Source organism: Phacochoerus africanus, chromosome 7 (genome assembly GCF_016906955.1).
Source record: "Phacochoerus africanus isolate WHEZ1 chromosome 7, ROS_Pafr_v1, whole genome shotgun sequence".
Classification (NCBI taxonomy): Eukaryota; Metazoa; Chordata; class Mammalia; order Artiodactyla; family Suidae; genus Phacochoerus; species Phacochoerus africanus.
The window spans coordinates 43,841,437-43,861,313 of NC_062550.1; positions in this window are offsets into that span (position 1 = coordinate 43,841,437).

Below are 19,877 nucleotides of genomic sequence, written 5' to 3' on the forward strand. Positions count from 1 at the left end.
TATTCCGTCTGCCTAGGTCCCATGTCCGAGCTGACGTAGTGTTGACCAGCTGTTCAAGGCCGACTCGGCCAAGGTTCATTGCGCCACAGTGTCAACCAGCTGTCCAGATCTACTCGGACCCGGGGTCCACTCAGACGCCGGTCCGAGGGGCCACATTGTCCACCAGCTGTCCGTGAACATTCAGAGAGTGGGCCGAATCGAGCCCCATTCCAAGGGGCCGCAGAGTCGACTAGAATCCCAGCAGAGTAGATCCCCAGTTCCAAGGGGCCCCAGGGTCCACCAGCTATCCAGCCCGACTCATTAACGGGCTCCGAGGCAACAAGGGGACAATGGACAGGGGGACCGATGGTAGGAGGTCTCGAGGGGCCGAGTTTTCATACAACTTCATGGCAAGCTCTTTCGAGTGAACCCTAGTACTGAGGGACCGAGGGTCAGAAGGGCCTTGGGGTCGACCAGCTGTCCCGGCCGACTCGGGCCCCGTGTCCAAGAGTTCACGTGGTCGAATATTCATCCCGGCCGATTCGTTCCTGTGTCCGAGGGTCTGAGATTGGGCAGGGTCGACCAGTTCTCCTGGCCGACTCAGACCCCGGGACTGAGGGGCAGCAGGGTCAACCAGCTGCCCTGGCCGACTCTTTCCCTGGTCGAAGCTGCCGAGGGGTTGACCAGCTTTCCCAGCAGAATGGGAACTCGGGACCAAGGGGCCGTGGGGTCGTCCAGCTGTCCCGGCTGACTTGGACCCTGTGTCCGAGCTGCTGCAGTGTCGACAAAATCTCCCGGTGGCCTCGGACCCCAGGACCGAGGGTCTGAGGGGTCGACCACAGTCCCGGCCACCTAGGGCCACGGGAAGAAGGGGCCGTGGGGTCGACCTTGTTCCAATTGAGAGCAGGGTCGACCATCTGTCCTGTCTGACTCCGTCCCGGGTCCGAGCTGCTGTGAGGACGACCTGCTGTTGCAGCCGACTCGGTCCAGGTCTGAACTGACCAGGTGTGAACCAGCTCTGCTGGCCCACTCGGGCCCTGTCACCGAGGGTTGGAGACATCGACCAGCTCTACCAATAGGCTCGGTGCCTGGACTGAGCTGCTGCGGTGTCAAACATTTTTCCCGGCCGACTCAGACCCAGGGTCCGAGGAGCCACGGGTTCGACCAGCTGTCCCAGCACACGCGGTCGTGGTCCGAGCTGCAGCGGTGTCGGCCAGCTCTCCTGGCGAACTAGGGCCCTGTGAGCGAGGGTAGGAGATGTGGACCAGCTCTCCCAACAGATTCGGTCCATTGTCTGTGCTGCCACGGTGTCAAACAGCTGTACCGTCTGACTCGGACACATGGTCCTTGGAGCGTCGGTGTCGATCAGCTGTCCGGGCTGACTCAGACCCGATTCCGACGTGCCGTGGGCTGAACCATTTGTCCTGGCCGAAATTTTTCCGGTTCGTGGGGCCGTGGGGTTAAGCTGCGCTCCCAGCTTTCACGGAACCCTGGTCCGTGGGGCCTTGGGGTGGACCAGCGGTCCCGGCCGATGCTTTCCCTGGTCCGAGCTGCTGCGTGGTCGACCAGCTATCACAGGCGACTCAGTCCCAGGTCCGAGGGTCCGAGGGTGCCAGGGCTTACCAGTGGTCCCGTCCGACATGCTCCTGTGTCCGAAGGGCCTGGCAGTTGACCAGCTGTCACGGCAGACTCACTGCTTGGGTCGTGCTGCCACGAGGTTGACCAGCTGACCAGGCCGACACGGTCCCGGGTCCGAAGGGCCGTGGGGTTGACCAGTAGTCCGGGCGGATTATTTCCCGGGTGCGAGGGTCCGAGCGTTCGAACAGATGTCCCAGCCAACACTGTCCAAGGTCCGTGGGGCCGTAGGTTTGACCAGCTATCCTGGCTGACAAGGTCTCAGGTCCGAGCTTTCATGGGATCAAGCAGCTGTCCAGGCCGACTTGGAACCGCATCCGCAGAGCCGTGCGGTCGTCCAGCTCTCCCAGACCACTCGGACCTGGGCCCGACCTGATGCAGTGTTGACCAGGTATTCCATCCTCCTAGGTCCCGTGTCTGAGCTGACGTGTTGTTGACCAGCTGTCCGGGCCTACTCGGACCACGGTCCGAGGGGCCGCAGGGTCGACCAGCTGTCTGGGATAACTCAGACCCCGGGCCATTTCGGACCCCGGTCCAAGGGGCCTCAGAGTCGACAAGAATCCCAGCTGACTAGATCCCAAGTTGCGAGGGGCCACAGGGTCCAACAGCTGTCCAGCCCGACTCGGTACCGGGCTCCGAGGCACCGATGGGACAATGGACCAGGGTACCGATGGTACGAGGGCTCGAGGGGCCGCATTTTCACACAATGTCATGGCAAGCTCTTTCGTGTGGACCCTAGAACTGAGGGACCGAGGGTCTGAAGAGACTTGGGGTCAACCAGATGTCCCAGCCGACTCAGGCCCCGTGTCCCAGATTTCACGTGGTCGAATATTTGTCCTGGCCGATTCGTTCCTGTGTCCGAGGGTCTGAGATTGGGCAGGGTCGACGAGTTCTCCCTGCCGACTCGGACCCCGGGACCGAGGGGCAGCAGGGTCGCCAAGCAGCCCAGACCGACTCTTTCCCTGGTGCAAGCTGCTGAGTTGTTGACCAGCTGTCCCAGGTGACACGGTCCTGGATCCGAGGGCCCTAGGGTGGATGGAGTCTACCAGCGATCCCGGCTGACTCAGAACCGGTTCCGAGGAGCCGTGGTGTCGAACAGGTATACTGGCCCACTCAGTCCCGATTCCGAGATGCCGTGGGGTCGACCAGCTTTCCCAGTTGTATGGGACCCCGGGACCAAGGGGCCGTGGGGTCGACCAGCTGTCCAGGCTGACAGGGACCCACTGTCCGAGCTGCCGCTGTTCGACATACTCTCCTGGCTGACTCGGACCATGGGACCGAGGGTCCGAGGTGTCGACCACTATCCCGGCCACCTCGGGCCCCAGTAAAGAGGGGCCGTGGGGTCGACCTTGTTCCAAGGGATTGCAGGGTCGACCATCTGTCCTGTCTGACTCGTTCCCGGGTCCGAGCTGCTGCGAGGTCGACCAGCGGTCTCAGCCGACTCGGTCCTTGTCTGAGCTGCCGCTGTGTCGACCAGCGCTACTGGCCAACTCGGGCCCTGTTACCGAGGGTCAGAGATGTGGACCAGCTCTCCCATCAGACTCGGTCCAGTGTCTGAGCTAATGCGAGGTATACCACCCGCTCAAGTCGACACATTCCTGGTACGAGCTACCGTGGTGTCGACCATCTCTCCTGGCCAACTCGGGCCCTGTGACTGAGGGCCAAGATGTGGACCAGCTCTCCCAACAGTCTCGGTCCAGGGTCTGAGCTGCCACGATATCGAACACCTGTACCGTCTGACTCGGACCCATGGTCTTTGGAGCTGAGTGGTCGACCAGTTCTCCTGGTCAAAACAGGCCCTTGACTGAGGGTCCAAGACATCAACCAGCTCTAACATTAGGCTCGGTGCCGGGTCTGAGTTGCTGCCGTGTCGAACATTTGTCCCGGCCGACTCAGACCCAGGTTCCAAGGAGCCACGGGGTCTACCAACTGTCCCGGCCGACTCGGTCATTGTCCGAGCTGCCGCGGTGTCGACCAGCTCTCCTGGCCAACTAGGGCCCTGTGACCGAGGGTCGGATTTGTGGACCAGCTCTCCCAACAGACTCGGTCCAGGGTCTGAGTGGCTGCGATGTCAAACAGCTGTAGCGCAACTCGGACCCATGGGCCTTGGAGCTGCGGGGTCGATCATCTGTCCCGGCTGTCTCGGACCCGATTCCGAGGTGCCGCGGGCTGAACCATTTCTCCCGGCCGAAATGGTCCCGGTTCCATGTTGCCGATGGGTCGACCTGCTCTCCCAGCTGACACGGAACTCTGGTCCAAGGGGCCTTCGTGTGGACCAGCGGTCCCGGCCGATGCTTTCCCTGGTCCGAGCTGCTCTGTGGTCGACCAGCTATCACAGGCGACTCGGTCACAGGTCCGATGGTCTGAGGGTGGGCAGGGTTTACCAGTGGTCCCAGTCGACTTGCTCCTGTGAATGAAGAGCCTGGCAGTCGACCAGCTGTCACGTCCAACACGCTGCTTGGGGGTGTGGTGACACGAGGTTTACCAGCTGACCAGGGCGACACGGTCGCGTCCAAATGGTCGTGGGTTGACCAGTTGTCTGGGTGGATTCTGTCCAGGGTCCGAGGGTCCGAGGTTTCGACCAGATGTCCCAGCCAACACTGTCCCAGTCCGAGGGTACGTAGGTTTGGCCAGCTCTCCTGGCCGACTCGGTCTCGGGTCCGAGCTGATGTGGGATCGACCAGCTGTAAAGGCTGCCTTGGAACCGCGTCGGCAGAGCCGTGGGGTCGACCAGCTGTCCCAGCCCATTCGGACCCGGGTCCGAGCTGACGCAGTGTTGACCAGGGATTCCGTCCTCCTAGGTCCCGTGTAAGAGCTGAAGCATCGTTGACCAGCTGTCCCGGCCGACTTCGGCCCCGTGTCCAAGAGTTCATGTGGTCGAATATTCGTTCCGGCCGATTCGTTCCTGTGTCCGAGGATCTGAGATTGGTCAGGGTCGACCAGTTCTTCCAGCTGACTCGGACCCCGGGACCGAGGGGCAGCAGGGTCGCCCAGCTGGCCTGGCTGACTCTTTCCCTGGTCCAAGCTGCCGAGGGGTTGTCCTGCTGTCCCGGCTGACCTGGACCCGGGTCCGAGGAGCCGTGTTGTCAAACAGGTATACTGGCCCACTCGGTCCCGTATCCGAGCTGCCGTGGGGTCGACCACCTTTCCCAGCTGAATGGGACCCCGGGACCAAGGGGCCATGGGGGCGACCAACTGTCCCAGCTGACTGGGAACCACTGTCCGAGTTGCCACAGTGTCGACAAAATCTCCCGGCTGACTCGGACCCCGGGACCGAGGGTCCGAGAGGTCGACCATTATCCCAGCCACCTAGGCCCCAGGGAAACAGGGGCCGTGGGGTCGAGGTGGTTCCAAGGGACGGAAGGGTCGACGATCTGTCCTGTCTGACTCGGTCCTGGTCCGAGCTGCTGTGGTGTCCACCAGCTCTCCTGGCCCACTCGGGCCCTGTGTCTGAGGATAGGTAATATGGACCAGCTCTCCCAACAGTCTCGGTCCAGTGACTGAGCTGCCGCGGTGTCAAACATCTGTAGTGGCTGACTCGGACCCATGGTCCTTGGAGCTGCGGGGTCGATCATCTGTCCCGGCTGACTTGGACCCAATTTCCGAAGTGCCGCGGCCTGAACCATTTGTCCCGGCCGAAATGGTCCCGGTTCCGTGGGGCCGTGGGGTCGACCTGCTCTCCCACCTGACACGGATCCCTGGTCCGAGGGGCCGTGTGGTGGACCAGCGGTCCCGGCCAATGCTTTCCTGGTCCAAGCTGCTCTGGGATCGACCAGCTATCGCAGGCGACTCGGTCCCAGGTCCGATGGTCCGAGGGTGGGCATTGTTTACCAGTGGTCCCGGGCGACTCGCGCCTGTGTCTGAATGGCCTGGCAGTCGACCAGCTGTCACGGCCCACTCGCTACTTGGAGGTGTGGTGCTCGAGGTTGACCAGCTGACCCGGCCAACATGGTTCTGGGCCCGAAGGGCCGTGTGGTTGATCAGTTGTCCGGGCGGATACTATCCCGGGTCCGAGGGTCTGAGGGTTCGACCAGATGTCCCAGCCAACTGTGTCCCAGGTCCGAGGGGTCATAGGGTTGAGCAGCTATCCCGGCCGACTCGGTCTCGGGTCCGAGCTGACGTGGGATTGACCACCTGTCCAGGCGGAATTGAAACCGCATCTGCAGAGCCGAGGGGTCGACCAGCTGTCCGAGCCCACTCGGACCCAGGTCCAACCTGAAGCAGTGATAACCAGGTATTCCATCCTCCTAAGTCCCGTGTAAGAGCTGAAGCGTCGTTGACCAGCTGTCCCAGCAGACTTCGGCTCCGTGTCCAAGAGATCATGTGGTCGAATATTCGCTCCACCGATTCGTTCCTGTGTCCGAGGGTCTGAGATTGGGCAGGGTAGACCAGTTCTCCCGGCCGAATCGGACCCCAGGACCGAGGGGCAGCTGGGTCCCACAGCTGCCCTGGCCGACTCTTTCCCTGGTCCAAGCTGCCGACGGGTTGACCAGCTGTCCCAGGTGACATGGTCCCGGGTCCGATGGGCTGAGGGTGGACGGAGTCGACCAGCGATCCCGGCTGACTCGGACCCGGGTCCGAGGAGCGGTGGTGTCGATCAGGTACACTGGCCCACTCAGTACCAGATCCGAGCTGCCGTGGGGTTGACCAGCCTTCCCAGCCGAATGGGACCCAGGGACCAATGGGCCGTGGGGGCGACCAGCTGTCCTGGCTGACTCGGTCCTGGTCCGAGCTGCCGCCGTGTCGACCAGGTCTCCTGGCCTACTTGGGCCCTGTGACCGAGGGTCGGAAATGTGGACCAGCTCTCCCAACAGACTCGGTCCAGGGTCTCAGCTGCTGAGGTGTCAAACAGCAGTACCGGCTGACTCGGAACCATGGTCCTTGGAGCTGCGGTGTCGATCAGCTCTCCCGGCAGACTCGGACCCGATTCCAACGTGCCGCGGTCTGAACCATTTGTCCAGCTGACACGGAACCCCGGTCAGAGGGGGCGTGGTGTGGACCAGCGGTACCGGCCGATGCTTTCCTTGGTCCGAGATGCTCTGGGTACGACCAGCTATCGCAGGTGACCCGGTCCCAGGTCCGTGGTTCCGAGGGTGGGCTGGGTTTACCAGTGGTCCCGGGCGACTCGCGCCTGTGTCCAAAGGTCCTGGCCGTCGACCAGCTTTCACGGCTGACACGCTGCTTGGGTGTGTGGTCCAGGAAGTTGACCATCGGACACAGCCGACACCGTCCAGGGTCCGAAGGGGCGTGGGGTGGACTAGTTGTCCAGGGGGATTCTCTCTTGGGTCCCAGGGTCCGAGGGTTCGACCAGATGTCCCCACCAACTCTGTCCCATGTCTGAGGGGCCGTAGGGTTGACCAGCTATCCTGGCCATCTCGGTCTCAGGTCCGAGCTGACGTGGGATCGACCAGCTTTCCAGACCAACTTGGAACCGCATCCACAGAGTCGTGGGTTCGACCAGATGTCCCAGCCCACTCGGACCCGGGTCGATCTGACGCAGTGTTGACCAGGTGTTCTGTCCTCCTAGGTCCCGTGTCCGAAATGACACGTGGTTCACCAGGTGTCCCGGCCAATTTGGACCTAGGTCCGAGGGCCCGCAATGTCGACCAGGTGTCTGGGCCTTCTTGGAACCCGGACCGCCTCAGACCCCGTCCGAGGGGCCCTGGAGTCGACAAGAATCCCAGCTGACTAGATCCCTGGTTCCGAGGGGCCACAGGGTCCACCAACTGTACAGCCCGACTCGGTACCGGGGTCCCAGGCACCGAGGGGACAATGGACCGGGGTACCTATGGTACGAGGGCTCGAGGGGTCGCATTTTCATACAACTTCATGGCAAGCACTTTCGTGTGGACCCTAGTACTGGGGACCGAGGGTCTGAAGAGCCTTGGGGTCGACCAGCTGTCCTGGCCGACTCGGGCCCCATGCCCTAGAATTCACGTGGTCGAATAAATGTCCCAGCTGATTCATTCCTGTGATCGAGGTTCTGAGTTTGGGCAGGGTCGACCAGTTCTCCCGGCCGAATCGGAACCCGGAAGCGAGGGTCAGCAGGGTCACCTAGCTGCCCTGGCCGACTCTTTCCCTGGTCCTAGCTGCCGAGGGGTTGACCAGCTGTCCCAGGTCACACGGTCCCAAGTCCGAGGGGTCGAGTCTGGAGGGAATCCACCAGCAATCCCGGGTGACTCGGACCAGGGTCCGAGGAGCCGTGGTTTTGAACAGGTATATCTGGACACTAGGTCCCGGATCTTAGGTGCCGTGGGGTCGACCAGCTTTCCCAGCTGAATGGGACCCTGGGAACAAGGGACCGTGGGGTTGACCAGCTGTCCCGGCTGACTGGGATCCAGTGTCTGAGCTGCCGCAGTGTCGACAAACTCTCCCGGCTGACTCGGACCCCAGGACCGAGGCTCCGAGGGGTCGACCACTGTCCGGGCACCTTTGGCCCCGGGAAGGTGGGTCGTGGGGTCGACCTTGTTCCAAGGGACGGCAGGGTCGACCATCTTTCCTGTCTGACTCGGTCCCGTGTCCGAGGTCCTGCGAAGTCGACAATCTGTCCTGGCCGACTCGGTCCTGGTCTGAGCTGCCACGGTGTTGACAGTTCTCCTGGCCAACTCGGGCCCAGTAACCGAGGGCAAAGATATGGACCAGCTCTCCCAAAAGACTCGGTCCAGTGTCTCAGCTGCCGTGGTATCGAACAGCTGTACAGGCTGACTCAGACCCATGGTCCTTGGAGCTGAGCAGTCGACCAGCTCTCCCGGTGAAAACGAGCCCTGTGACCGAGGGTCCGAGACATCAACGAGCTCTACCAATACGCTCGGTGCCGGGTCTGAGCTGCTGCGGTGTTGAACAATTTTCCCGGCCAACTCCGACCCAGGGTCCGAGGAGCCACGGGGTCGTCCAGCTGTCCCGGCTGACTCGGTCCTGTTCCGAGCTGCCGCGGTGTCGACCAGGTCTCCTGGCCTACTTGGGCCCTGTGACCGAGGGTCGGATATGTGGACCAGCTCTCCCAACAGACTCGGTCCAGGGTCTCAGCTGCCGCGGTGTCAAACAGCTGTACCGGCTGACTCAGTCCCATGGTCCTTGGATTTGTGGGGTCGATCAGCTGTCCCGGCAGACTCGGACCCGATTCCAACGTGCCGCGGTCTGAACCATTTGTCCAGCTGCCACGGAACCCCGGTCCAAGGGGGCGTGGTGTGGACCAGCGGTACCGGCCATGCTTTCCCTGGTCCGAGCTGCTCTGTGTCGACCAGCTATCGCAGGTGACCCGGTCCCAGGTCCGAGGGTCCGAGGGTGGTCAGGGTTTACCAGTGGTCCCTGCTGACTCGCGCCTTTGTCCGAAGGTCCTGGCCATCGACCAGCTTTCACGGCTGACACGCTGCTTGGGGGCGTGTTGCCAGGAGGTTGACCATCTGACACAGCCAACACAGTCCAGGGTCCGAAGGGCCGTGGGGTGGACTAGTTGTCCGGGGGGATTCTCTCTTGGTTCCCAGGGTCCGAGGGTTCGACCAGATGTCCCCACCAACTCTGTCCCATGTTTGAGGGGCCGTAGGGTTGACCAGCTCTCCTGGCCGTCTCGGTCTCGGGTCCGAGCTGATGTTGTATCGACCAGCTTTCCAGACCATCTTGGAACCGCATCCGCAGAGCCGTGGGGTCGACCAGCTGTCCTAGCCCACTCGGACCCGTGTCCGAGCTGACGCAGTGTTAACCAGGTATTCTGTCCTCCTAGGTCTCGTGTCCGAAATGACGCGTGGTTCACCAGGTGTCCCGGACGATTCGGAACTAGGTCCGAGGGGGCGCAGTGTCGACCAGGTGTCTGGGTCTTCTCGGACCCCGGACCGACTCGGACACACTCCGAGGGGCCGCGGAGTCGACAAGAATCCCAGCTGACTAGATCCCCGGTTCCAAGGGGCCACAGGGTCCACCAGCTGTAGAGCCCGACTCGGTACCGGGCTCCGAGGCACCGAGGGGACAATGGACCGGGGTACCTATGGTACGAGGGTTCGAGGGGTCGTGTTTTCATACAACTTCATGGCAAGCTCTTTCGTGTGGACACTAGTACTGGAGACCGAGGGTCTGAAGAGCTTTGTGGTCGACCAGCTGTCCCGGCTGACTCGGGCCCCATGCCCAAGGGTTCACGTGGTCGAATAAATGTCCCGGCCGATTCGTTCCTGTGATCGAGGTTCTGAGTTTGGGCATGGTCGACCAGTTCTCCCGGCCGACTCGGACCCCAGGACAGAGGGGCAGCAGGGTCACCCAGCTGTCCTGGCCGAATCTTTCCCTTGTCCAAGCAGCCGAGGGCTTCACCAGCTATCCCAGGTCACACGGTCCCAAGTCCGAAGTGTCGAGGGTGGAGGGAATCGACCAGCGATTCCAGGTGACTCGTACCAGGGTGCTAGGAGCCGTGGTGTCGAACAGGTATACTGGCCCACTCGGTCCCGGATCCGAGCTGCCGTGTGGTCGACCAGGTTTCCCAGCGGAATGGGACCCCGGGACCAAGGGGCCGTGGGGTCGACCAGCTGTCCCGACTGACTGGGACCCAGTGTCTGAGCTGCCGCAGTGTTGACAAACTCTCCTGGCTGACTCGGATCCCGGGAGCGAGAGTCCGAGGGGTTGACCACTTTCCCAGCCACCTAAGGCCCAGGGAAAAAGGGGCCGTGGGGTCGACCTTGTTCCAAGGGATGGCAGGGTCGGCCATCTGTCTTGTCTGACTCGGTCCCAGGTCCGAGCTCCTGCGAGTTCGACCAGCAATCCCGGGCGACTCGGTCATGCTCCGAGCTGCCGCTGTGTCGACCAACTCTCCTGGCCAAATCAGGCCCTGTGACCGAGGGTCGGAAATGTGAACCAGCTCTCCCAACAGACTCGGTCCAGGGTCTGAGCTGCCGCGGTATCGAACAGCTGTACCGGATGACTCGGACCCATGGTCTTTGGAGCTGAGCGGTCGACCAGCTCTCCCGGTAAAAACGGGCCCTGTGACCGAGGGTCCGTGACATCGACCAGCTCTAGCAATAGGCTCGGTACCGGGTCTGAGCTGCTGCGGTGTCGAACATTTGTCCCGGCCGACTCAGACCCAGGGTCCATGGAGCCACGGGGTCGACCAGCTCTTCCAGCCGACTCGGTCTTGTCCGAGCTGCCGCGGTGTCGTCCAGTTCTCCTGGCGAACTTGGGCCCTGTGACTGAGGTTCGGAGATGTGGACCAGCTCTCCCAACAGACTCGGTCCAGAGTCTGAGCTGCCACGGTCTCAAACAGCTGTACCGTCTGACTCGGACCCATGGTCCTTGGAGCTGCGGGGTTGATCAGCTGTCCTGGCTGACTCGGAGCAGACTCTGACATGCCGCGGGCTGAAACATTTGTCCCGGCCAAAATGGTCCCGGGTCCGTGGGGCCGTGGGGTCGACCTGCTCTCCCAGCTGACACGGAACCATGGTCCAAGGGGCAGTTTGGTGGACCAGAGGTCCCAGGTGATGCTTTCCCTGGTCCGAGCTGCTGTGGGCTCTGCCAAGTATCGCTGACGAATCGGTCCCATGTCCGAGGGCCCGAGGGTGGGCAGGGTTTACCAGTGGTCCCGGCCGACTCGCTCCTGTGTCCGAAGGGCCTGGCAGTCGACCAGCTCTCACGGCCGACTCGCTGATTTGTGGCATGCTACCACGAAGTATACAAGCTGACCCGGCTGACACGGTCCCGTGTCCGAAGTGCCGTGGGGTTGACCAGTTGTCCGGGCCGATTCTATCCCGGGTCCGTGGGTCCGAGGCTTCGACCAGATGTCCCAGCCTACTCTGTCCTGGGTCTGAGGGGCCGTCGGTTTGACCAGTTCTCCCGGCCGACACGGTCCCCGGGACCGAGGGGTAGCAGCCTCACCCAGCTGCCCTGGCCGACTCTTTCCCTGGTCCAAGCTGCTGGGGTGTTTACCAGCTGTCCCGGGTGATACGGTCCCTGGCCCGTGGGGCCGAGGGTTGGCGGATTCGACCAGCGATCCCGGCTGTCTCGGACCTGGGTCCGAGGAGCCGTGGTATCACACAGGTATACTGACCGACTCGGTCCCGGATCCGAGCTGCCATGGGGTCGACCAGCTTTCCCAGCGGAATGGGACCCCGGGACCAAGGGGCGTTGGGGCTGACCAGCTCTCCCAGCTGACTGGGAACCAGTGTCCGAGCTGCTGCACTGTCGAAAAAATCACCCGGCTGACTCGGACACCGTGACCCAGGGTCCGAGGTGTGGACCACTATACCGGCCACCTAGGGCCCCGGGATATAGGGGCTGTGGGGTCAACCTTGTTCCAAGGGATGGCAGGGTCGACCATCTGTCCTCTTTGACTCGGTCCCGGGTCCGAACTGCTGCGAGGTCGATCAGCTGTCGCAGCCGACTCAGTCCTGGTCTGAGATGCCACGGTGTGGACCAGCTCTCCTACCAACTCGGGCCCTGTGACCGAGGGTCGGAGATATGGACCAAGTCTCCAACAGACTCGGTCCAATGTCTTAGCTGCCGCGGTATCGAACAGCTCTACCGGCTGACTCGGACCCATGGTCCTTGGAGCTGAGCAGTCGACCAGCTCTCCCGCTCAATACGGGTCCTCACACCAAGGGTCAGAGACATCGACAAGCTCTACCAATAGGCTCAGTCCCGGGTCTGAGCTGCTGTGGTGTCGAACATTGTCCCGGCCGACTCAGACCCAGGGTCTGAGGAGCCACGGGGTCGACCAGCTGTCCCGGCCGACTCGGTCCTGGTCAGAGCTGCCGTTAGGTCGACCAGCTCTCCTGGCCATCTTGGGCCCTGTGACCGAGGTTTCGAGTTGTGGACCAGCACTCCCAACAGACTAAGTCCAGTGTCTGAGCTGCCGTGGTGTGAAACAGCTGTACCGGCTGACTCGGTCCCATGGTCCTTGGAGCTGCGGGGTCGATCAGCTGTCCCGGCTGTCTCGGACCCGATTCCAATGTACGGCGGGCTGAACCATTTGGCCCGGCTGAAATGGTCCCGGTTCCGTGGGTCCGTGGTTTCGACCTGCTCTCCCAGCTGACATGGAACCCTGGTCCGAGGGGCCGTGGGGTGGACCAGCGGTTCCGGCTGATTCTGTCCTGGTTCTGAGCATCCGAGGGTTCGACCAGATGTCCCAGCCCACCCTGTTCCGGGTTCGAGGGGCCGTAGTTTTGACATGCCATCCTGGTCGACTCGGTCTCATCTCTGAGCTGACGTGGGATTTACCAGCTGTCAAGGCCGACTTGGAACCACATCCGCAGAGCCGGGGATCGACCAGCTGTCCCAGTCAAGTCGGATCCGGGTCCGACCTGACGCAGTGTTGACCAGGTATTCCGTCCTCCAAGGTACGGTGTCCGAGTTGACACGGGGTTGACCAGTTGTCCCGGCAACTCGGACCTAGGTCGAGGGGCCGCAGAGTCCACCAAGTGTCCGGGCCTACTCTGACCCCGTGCCGAGGGGCCGCAGAGTCCACAAGAATCCCAGCTGATTAGATCCGTAGTTCTGAAGGGCCACACGGTCCACCAGCTGTCCAGCCTGACTCGGTAACGGACACCGAGGCACCGAGGGGACAATGGACAGGGGGACCGATGGAACGAGGGCTCGAGGTGCCGCGTTTTCATACACCTTCATGGCAAGCTCTTTCATGTGGACCATAGTACTGAGGGAGCGAGGGTCAGAAGGGCCTTGGGGTCGACCAGCTGTCCCGGCCGACTCGGGCCCCGTGTCCAAGAGTTCACGTGGTCGAATATTCGTCCCGACCGATTCTTTCCTATGTCCGAGGGCCTGAGATTGGGCAGGGTCGACCAGTTCTCCCAGCCGACTCGGACTTCGGGACCGAGGGTCAGCAGGGTCGCCCAGCAGCCCTGACCGACTCTTTCACTGGTGCAAGGTGCTGAGGGGTGGACCAGCTGTCCCAGGTGACACGGTCCCGGGTCCAAGGGGCCGAGGGTGGACGGAGTCGACCAGCGATCCCGGCTGACATGGACCCGGGTCCGAGGAGCTGTGGTTTCGAACAGGTATACTGGACCACTCTGTCCGGAATACGAGCTCTCTGGATTCGACCAGCTTTCCCAGCTGTATGGGACCCCGGGACAAATGGGCCGTGGGGTCGACCAGCTGTCCCAGCTGACTGGGACCCAGTGTCCGAGATGCTGCAGTGTCGACAAATTCTCCCGGCTGACTCAGACCCCGGGACCGAGGGTCCGAGGGGTTGACCACTATCCCGGCCACCTAGGGCCCTGGGAAGGAGGGGCCGTGGGGTCGACCTTGTTCCAAGGGACCGCAGGGTGGACCATCTGTCCTGTCTGACTCGAGTCCTGATCCGAGCTGCTGCGGTGTCGACCAGCTGTCCCAGCCGACTCGGGCCCCGTGTCCAAGAGTTCACGTGGTCGAATAATCGTCCCGGCAGATTCGATCCTGTGTCCGAGGGTCTGAGATTGGGCAGGGACGACCAGTTCTCCCGGCCGACTCGGATCCCGGGACCGAGGGGCAGAGCTGGGTCGCCCAGCTGCCCTGGCCGACTCTTTCCTTGGTCCAAGCTTCCGAAGGGTTGACCAGCGCTCCCGGCTGTGTGGGACCCAGTGTCCGAGCTGCCTCAGTGTCAACAAACTCTCCCGGCTGACTCGGACCCCGGGACCCAGGTTCGGAGTGGTCGACCACTGTCCTGGCCACCTCGGGCCCCGGGAAATTGGGGCCGTGGGGTCGACCTGGTTCCAAAGGACGGCAGGGTCGACCATCTTTCCTGTCTGACTCGGTCCCGGGTCTGAGCTGCTGCGAAGTCGACAATCTGTCCTGGTCTTCTCAGTCCTGGTCCGAGCTGCCGCGGTGTCAACAGCCCTCTTGGCCACCTCGGGCCCTGTGACTGAGGGCAAATAAGTGGACCAGCTCTCCCACAAACCTGGTCCAGTGTCTGAGCTGCCGTGGTATCGAACAGCTGTACCGGCTGACTCAGACCCATGGTCCTTGGAGCTGAGCAGTCGACCAGCTCTCCCGGTGAAAACGAGACTTGTGACCGAGGGTCCGAGACTTCGACGAGCTCTACCAATATGCTCGGTGCCGGGTCTGAGCTGCTGCGGTGTCGCACAATTTTCCCAGCCGACTCAGACCCAGGGTCCGAGGAGCCACGGGCTCCACCACCTTCCTAGCCAACTCGGTCCTTATCCGAGCTGCCGAGGTGTCAAGCAGCCCTCCTGGCCAAATTGGGCCCTGTGACCGAGGGTCGGAGATGTGGACCAGCTCTCCCAAAAGACTCAGTCCAAGGTCTCAGCTGCTGCAGTGTCAAACAGCTGTAGTGGCTTTCTCGGACCCATGGTCCTTGGATCTGCGGGTTCGATCAGCTGTCCCAGCTGACTCGGATACGATTCCGACGTGCCGCGGGCTGAAGCATTTGTCCCGGCTGAAATGGTCCCGGTTCCGTGCGGCCGTGGGTTCGACCTGCTCTCCCAGCTGACAGAGAACCCTGGTCCGAGGGGCCGTGGGTTGGACCAGCGGTCCCAGCCAATGCTTTCCCTGGTCCGTGCTGCTGTGGCGTTCACCAGCTATTGCAGGTGACTTGGGCCCAGGTCCTTTGGTCCGAGGGTGGGCAGGGTTTACCAGTGGTCTCGGCTGACTCGCTCCTGTGACCGAAGGGCCTGGCAGTCGACCAGCTCTCACAGCCGACTCTGTGCTTGGGGCGTGGTGCCACGAGGTTGACAAGCTGACCCGGCCAACACGGACCCGGGTCCAAAGGGCCGTGTGGTTGACCAGTTGTCCGGGCGGATACTATCCCGGGTCCGAGGGTCCGAGGGTTCGACCAGATGTCCCAGCCAACTCTGTCCCAGGTCCAAGGGGTCATAGGGTTGAGCAGCTATCCTGGCCGACTCGGTCTCGGGTCCGAGCTGACGTGGGATCGACCACCAGTCCAGGTGGAATTGGAACCGCATCTGCAGAGCCGAGGGGTCGACCAGCTGTCCGAGCCCACTCAGACCCAGGTCCGACCTGAAGCAGTGTTAACCAGGTATTCCATCCTCCTAGGTCCCGTGTAAGAGCTGACGTGTTGTTGACCAGCTGTCCCGACCGACTTGGGTCCCGTGTCCATGAGTTCATGTGGTCGAATATTCGCCCCGCCGATTCGTTCCTGTGTCCGAGGGTCTGAGATTGGGCAGGGTCGACCAGTTCTCCTGGCCGACTTGGACCCCAGGACCCAGCTGCCCTGGCCGATTCTTTCCCTTGTCCAAGCTGCCGACGGGTTGACCAGCTGTCCCAGGTGACACGGTCCCGGGTCCGAGGGGCCGAGGGTTGACGGAGTCGACCAGCGATCCCGGCTGACTCGGACCCGGGTCCGAGGAGCGGTGGTGTTGAACAGGTACACTGGCCCACACAGTACCGGATCCGAGCTGCCGTGGTTTCGACCAGCTTTCCCTGCCGAATGGGACCACGGGACCAAGGGGCCGTGGGGTCGACCAGCTGTCCCGACTGACTGGACCCAGTGTCCGAGCTGCCGCAGTTCGACAAAATCTCCCGGCTGACTCGTCCCCGGGACTGAGGGTCCGAGGGGTCGACCACTATACCGGCCACCTTGGGCCCCGGGAAGGAGGGGCCGTGGGGTCAACCTGGTTCCAAGGGATGGCAGGGTCGACCAACTGTCCTGTCTGACTCGGTCCCGGGTCCGAGCTGCTGCGAGGTCGACATGCTGTCGCAGCCGACTCGGTACTGGTCCGAGCTGCCGTGGTGTCGACCAGATCTCCTGGCCAACTCGGGCCTTGTGACCGGGGGTTGGAGATGTGGACCAGCTCTCCCAACAGAATCAGTTCAGGGTCTGAGCTGCCGTGGTATCGAACAGCTGTACCGGCTGACTCGGAACCAAAATACTTGGAGCTGCGGGGTCGATAAGCTGTCCCGGCTGACTCGGACCCGATTCTGACGTGACGCAGGCTGAACCATTTCTCCTGCCCAATATGGTCCTGGTTCCGTGGGGCCGAGGGTTGGACCTGCTCTCCCAGCTGACACGGAACCCTGGTCCGAGGGGCCGTGGGGTGGACCAGCGGTGCCGGCCGATGCTTTCCCTGCTCCGAGCTGCTGTGTGGTCGACCAGCTATCGCAGGCACCTCGGTCCCAGTCCGAGGGTCCGAGGGTGGGCAGGGTTTACCAGTGGTCCCTACCGACTCGCTCCTGTGTCCGAAGGGCCTGGCAGTCGACCAGTTGTCACGGCCGACTCGCTGCTTGGGGGCGTGTTGTCACGAGATTGACCAGCTGACCCGGCCGACACGGTCCCTTGTCCAAAGGGACATGGGTTTGAGCAGTTGTCCGGGCGGATACTGTCCTGGGTCCAAGGGTTCGAGGGTTCCACCAGATGTCCCAGCCAACTCTGTCCCGTGTCCGAGGGGTCGTAGGGTTGACCAGCTATCCTTGCCGATCGGTCTCGACTCCGAGCTGATGTGGGATCAACCACCTGTCCAGGCCGACTTGTAACTGCATCCGCAGAGCCGTGGGGTCGACCAGCTGTCCGAGCCCACTCGGACCCGGGTCCGAGCTGACGCATTGTTGACCAGGTATTTCGTCCTCGTAGCAACCGTGTCCGAGCTGACGTGGTGTTGACCAGGTGTCAAGGCCGACTCGGACCAAGGTTCGTTGGGCCACAGCGTCGACCAGCTGTCCGGACTTATTCAGACCCCGGGCAGACTGGGACGCCGGTCCGAGGGACCGCATTGTCCACCAGCTGTCCGTGAACCTTCGGACACAGGGCCGACTAGAGCCCCGTTCCAAGGGGCCGCAGAGTCGACAAGAATCCCAGCTGAGTAGATCCCCAGTTCCGAGGGGCCCCAGGGTCCACCAGCTGTCCAACCTGACTCAGTTCCGGGCTCCAACGCCCCGAGGGGACAATGGACAGGGGGACTGATGGTAGGAGGGCTCGAGGGGCCGTGTTTTCATACAATGTCATGGCAAGCTCTTTCATGTGGACCGTAGTACTGAGGGACTGAGGGTCAGAAGGGCCTTGGGGTCGACCAGCTGTCCCGGCCGACTCGGGCCCCGTGTCCAAGAGTTCACGTGGTCGAATATTCGTCCTGGCTGATTCGTTCCTGTGTCCGAGGGTCTGAGATTGGGCAGGGTCAACCAGTTCTCCTGGCCGACTCAGACCCCGGACCGAGGGGCAGCTGGGTCGCCCAGCTGCCCTGTCCGACTCTTTCCCTAGTCGAAGCTGCCGAGGGGTTGACCAGCTGTCCCAGGTGACAGTTTCCCTGCTCCGAGGGGCCGAGGATGGATGGAGTCGACAGCGATCTTGGCTGACTCGGACCCGGGTCCAATGAGCCGTGGTGTTGAACAGGTATACTGGCCCACTCGGTCCCAGTTACGAGCTGCCGTGGGGTCGACCAGCTTTCACAGCGGAATGGGAACTCGGGACCAAGGGGCCGTTGGGTCGACCAACTATCACGGCTGACTGGGACCCTGTGTCCGAGCTGCTGCAGTGTCGACAAAATGTCCCGGTGGCCTCGGACCCCGGGACCGACGGTCCGAGGGGTCGACCAGATTCCCGGCCACCTAGGGCCCCGGGAATAAGGGGCCGTGAGGTCGACCTTGTTCCAAGGGATAGCAGGGTCGACCATCTGTCCTTTATGACTCGGTCCCGGGTCCGAGTTGCTGCGAGGTCCACCTGCTGTCGCAGCTGACTCGGTCCTGGTCTGAACTGCCCAGGTGTCAACCAGCTCTGCTGGTCAACTCGGGCCCTGTCACCGAGGGTCGGAGACATCGACCAGCTCTACCAATAGGCTCGGTCCTGGGTCTGAGCTGCTGCGGTGTCGAACACTTTTCCCGGCTGATTCAGACCAAGGGTCCGAGGAGCCATGGGTTCTACCAGCTGTCCCAGCACACTGGTGTCAACCAGGTGTCAACCAGCTCTCCTGGTGAACTAGGGCCCTGTGACCGAGGGTAGGAGTTGTGGACCAGCTCTCCCAACAGACTCGGTCCATTGTCTGAGCTGCCGCGGTGTTAAACACCTGTACGGGCTGACTCGGACCAATAGTCCTTGGAGCGTCGGGGTCGATCAGCTGTCCGGGGTGACTCGGACCCGATTCTGACGTGCTGCGGGCTGAACCATTGTCCGGGCCGAAATCATCCTGGTTCGTGGGGCCGTGGGGTCAAGCTGCTCTCGCAGCTTTCATGGAACCCTGCTCCGTGGGGCCGTGGGGTGGACCAGAGGTCCCGGCCGATGCTTTCCCTGGTCCGAGCTTCTGTGTGGTCAACTAGCTATCACAGGCGATTCGGTCCCAGGTCCGAGTGTCCGAGGTTGGCAGGGCTTACCAGTGGTACCGGCCGACCTGCTCCTGTGTCCGAAGGGCCTGGCAGTTGACCAGCTGTCACGGCAGACTCACTGCTAGGGGGCATGGTGCCACGAGGTTGACCAGCTGAACCGGCTGACACGGTCCCATGTCCGCAGGGCCGTGGGGTTGACCAGTTGTCCGGGCGGATTATTTCCCGGGTGCGAGGGTCCGAGGGTTCGAACAAATGTCCCAGCCAACACTGTCCAAGGTCCGTGGGGCCGTAGGTTTGACCAGCTATCCTGGCTGACACAGTCTCTGGTCCGAGCTGACATGTGATCAAGCAGCTGTCCAGGCCGACTTGGAACCGCATCTGCAGAGCCGTGGGGTCGACCAGCTGTCCCAGACCACTCGGACCCGGGTCCGAGCTGACACAGTGTTGACCAGGTATTCCGTCCTTCTAGGTCCTATGTCTGAGTTGACATGTGGTTGACAACTGTCCTGGCCAACTCGGACATATGTCCGAGGGGCCACAGCGTCAACCATCTATCCGGGCCTACTCGCACCCCGGGCCGACTCGGACCCCGGTCCGAAGGGCTGCAGAATTGACAAGAATCCCAGCTGACTAGTTCCCCGGTTCCGAGGGGCCACAGGGTCCACCAGCTGTCCAGCCCAACTCAGTACCGGCCTCTGAGGCACCGAGGGGACAATGGACCGCGGGACCGATGGTACGAGGGCTCGAGGGGCTGCGTTTTCATGCAACTTCATGGCAAGATCTTTCGTGTGGACACTAGTACTGAGGGACCTAGGGTCTGAAGAGCCTTAGGGTTGACCAGCTATCCCGGCCGACTCGGGCCCCGTGTCCAAAGGTTCACGTGGTCGAATATTCGTCCCAGACGATTCGTTCCTGTGTCCCGGGATCTGAGATTGGGCAGGGTCGAACAGTTCTACTGGCCGAATCGGACCCGGGTCCGAGTGGCAGCAAGGTTGCAAGGCTGCCCTGCCCTACTCTTTCCCTGGTCCAAGCTGCCGAGGGGTTGACCAGATGTCCCAGGTAACACGGTC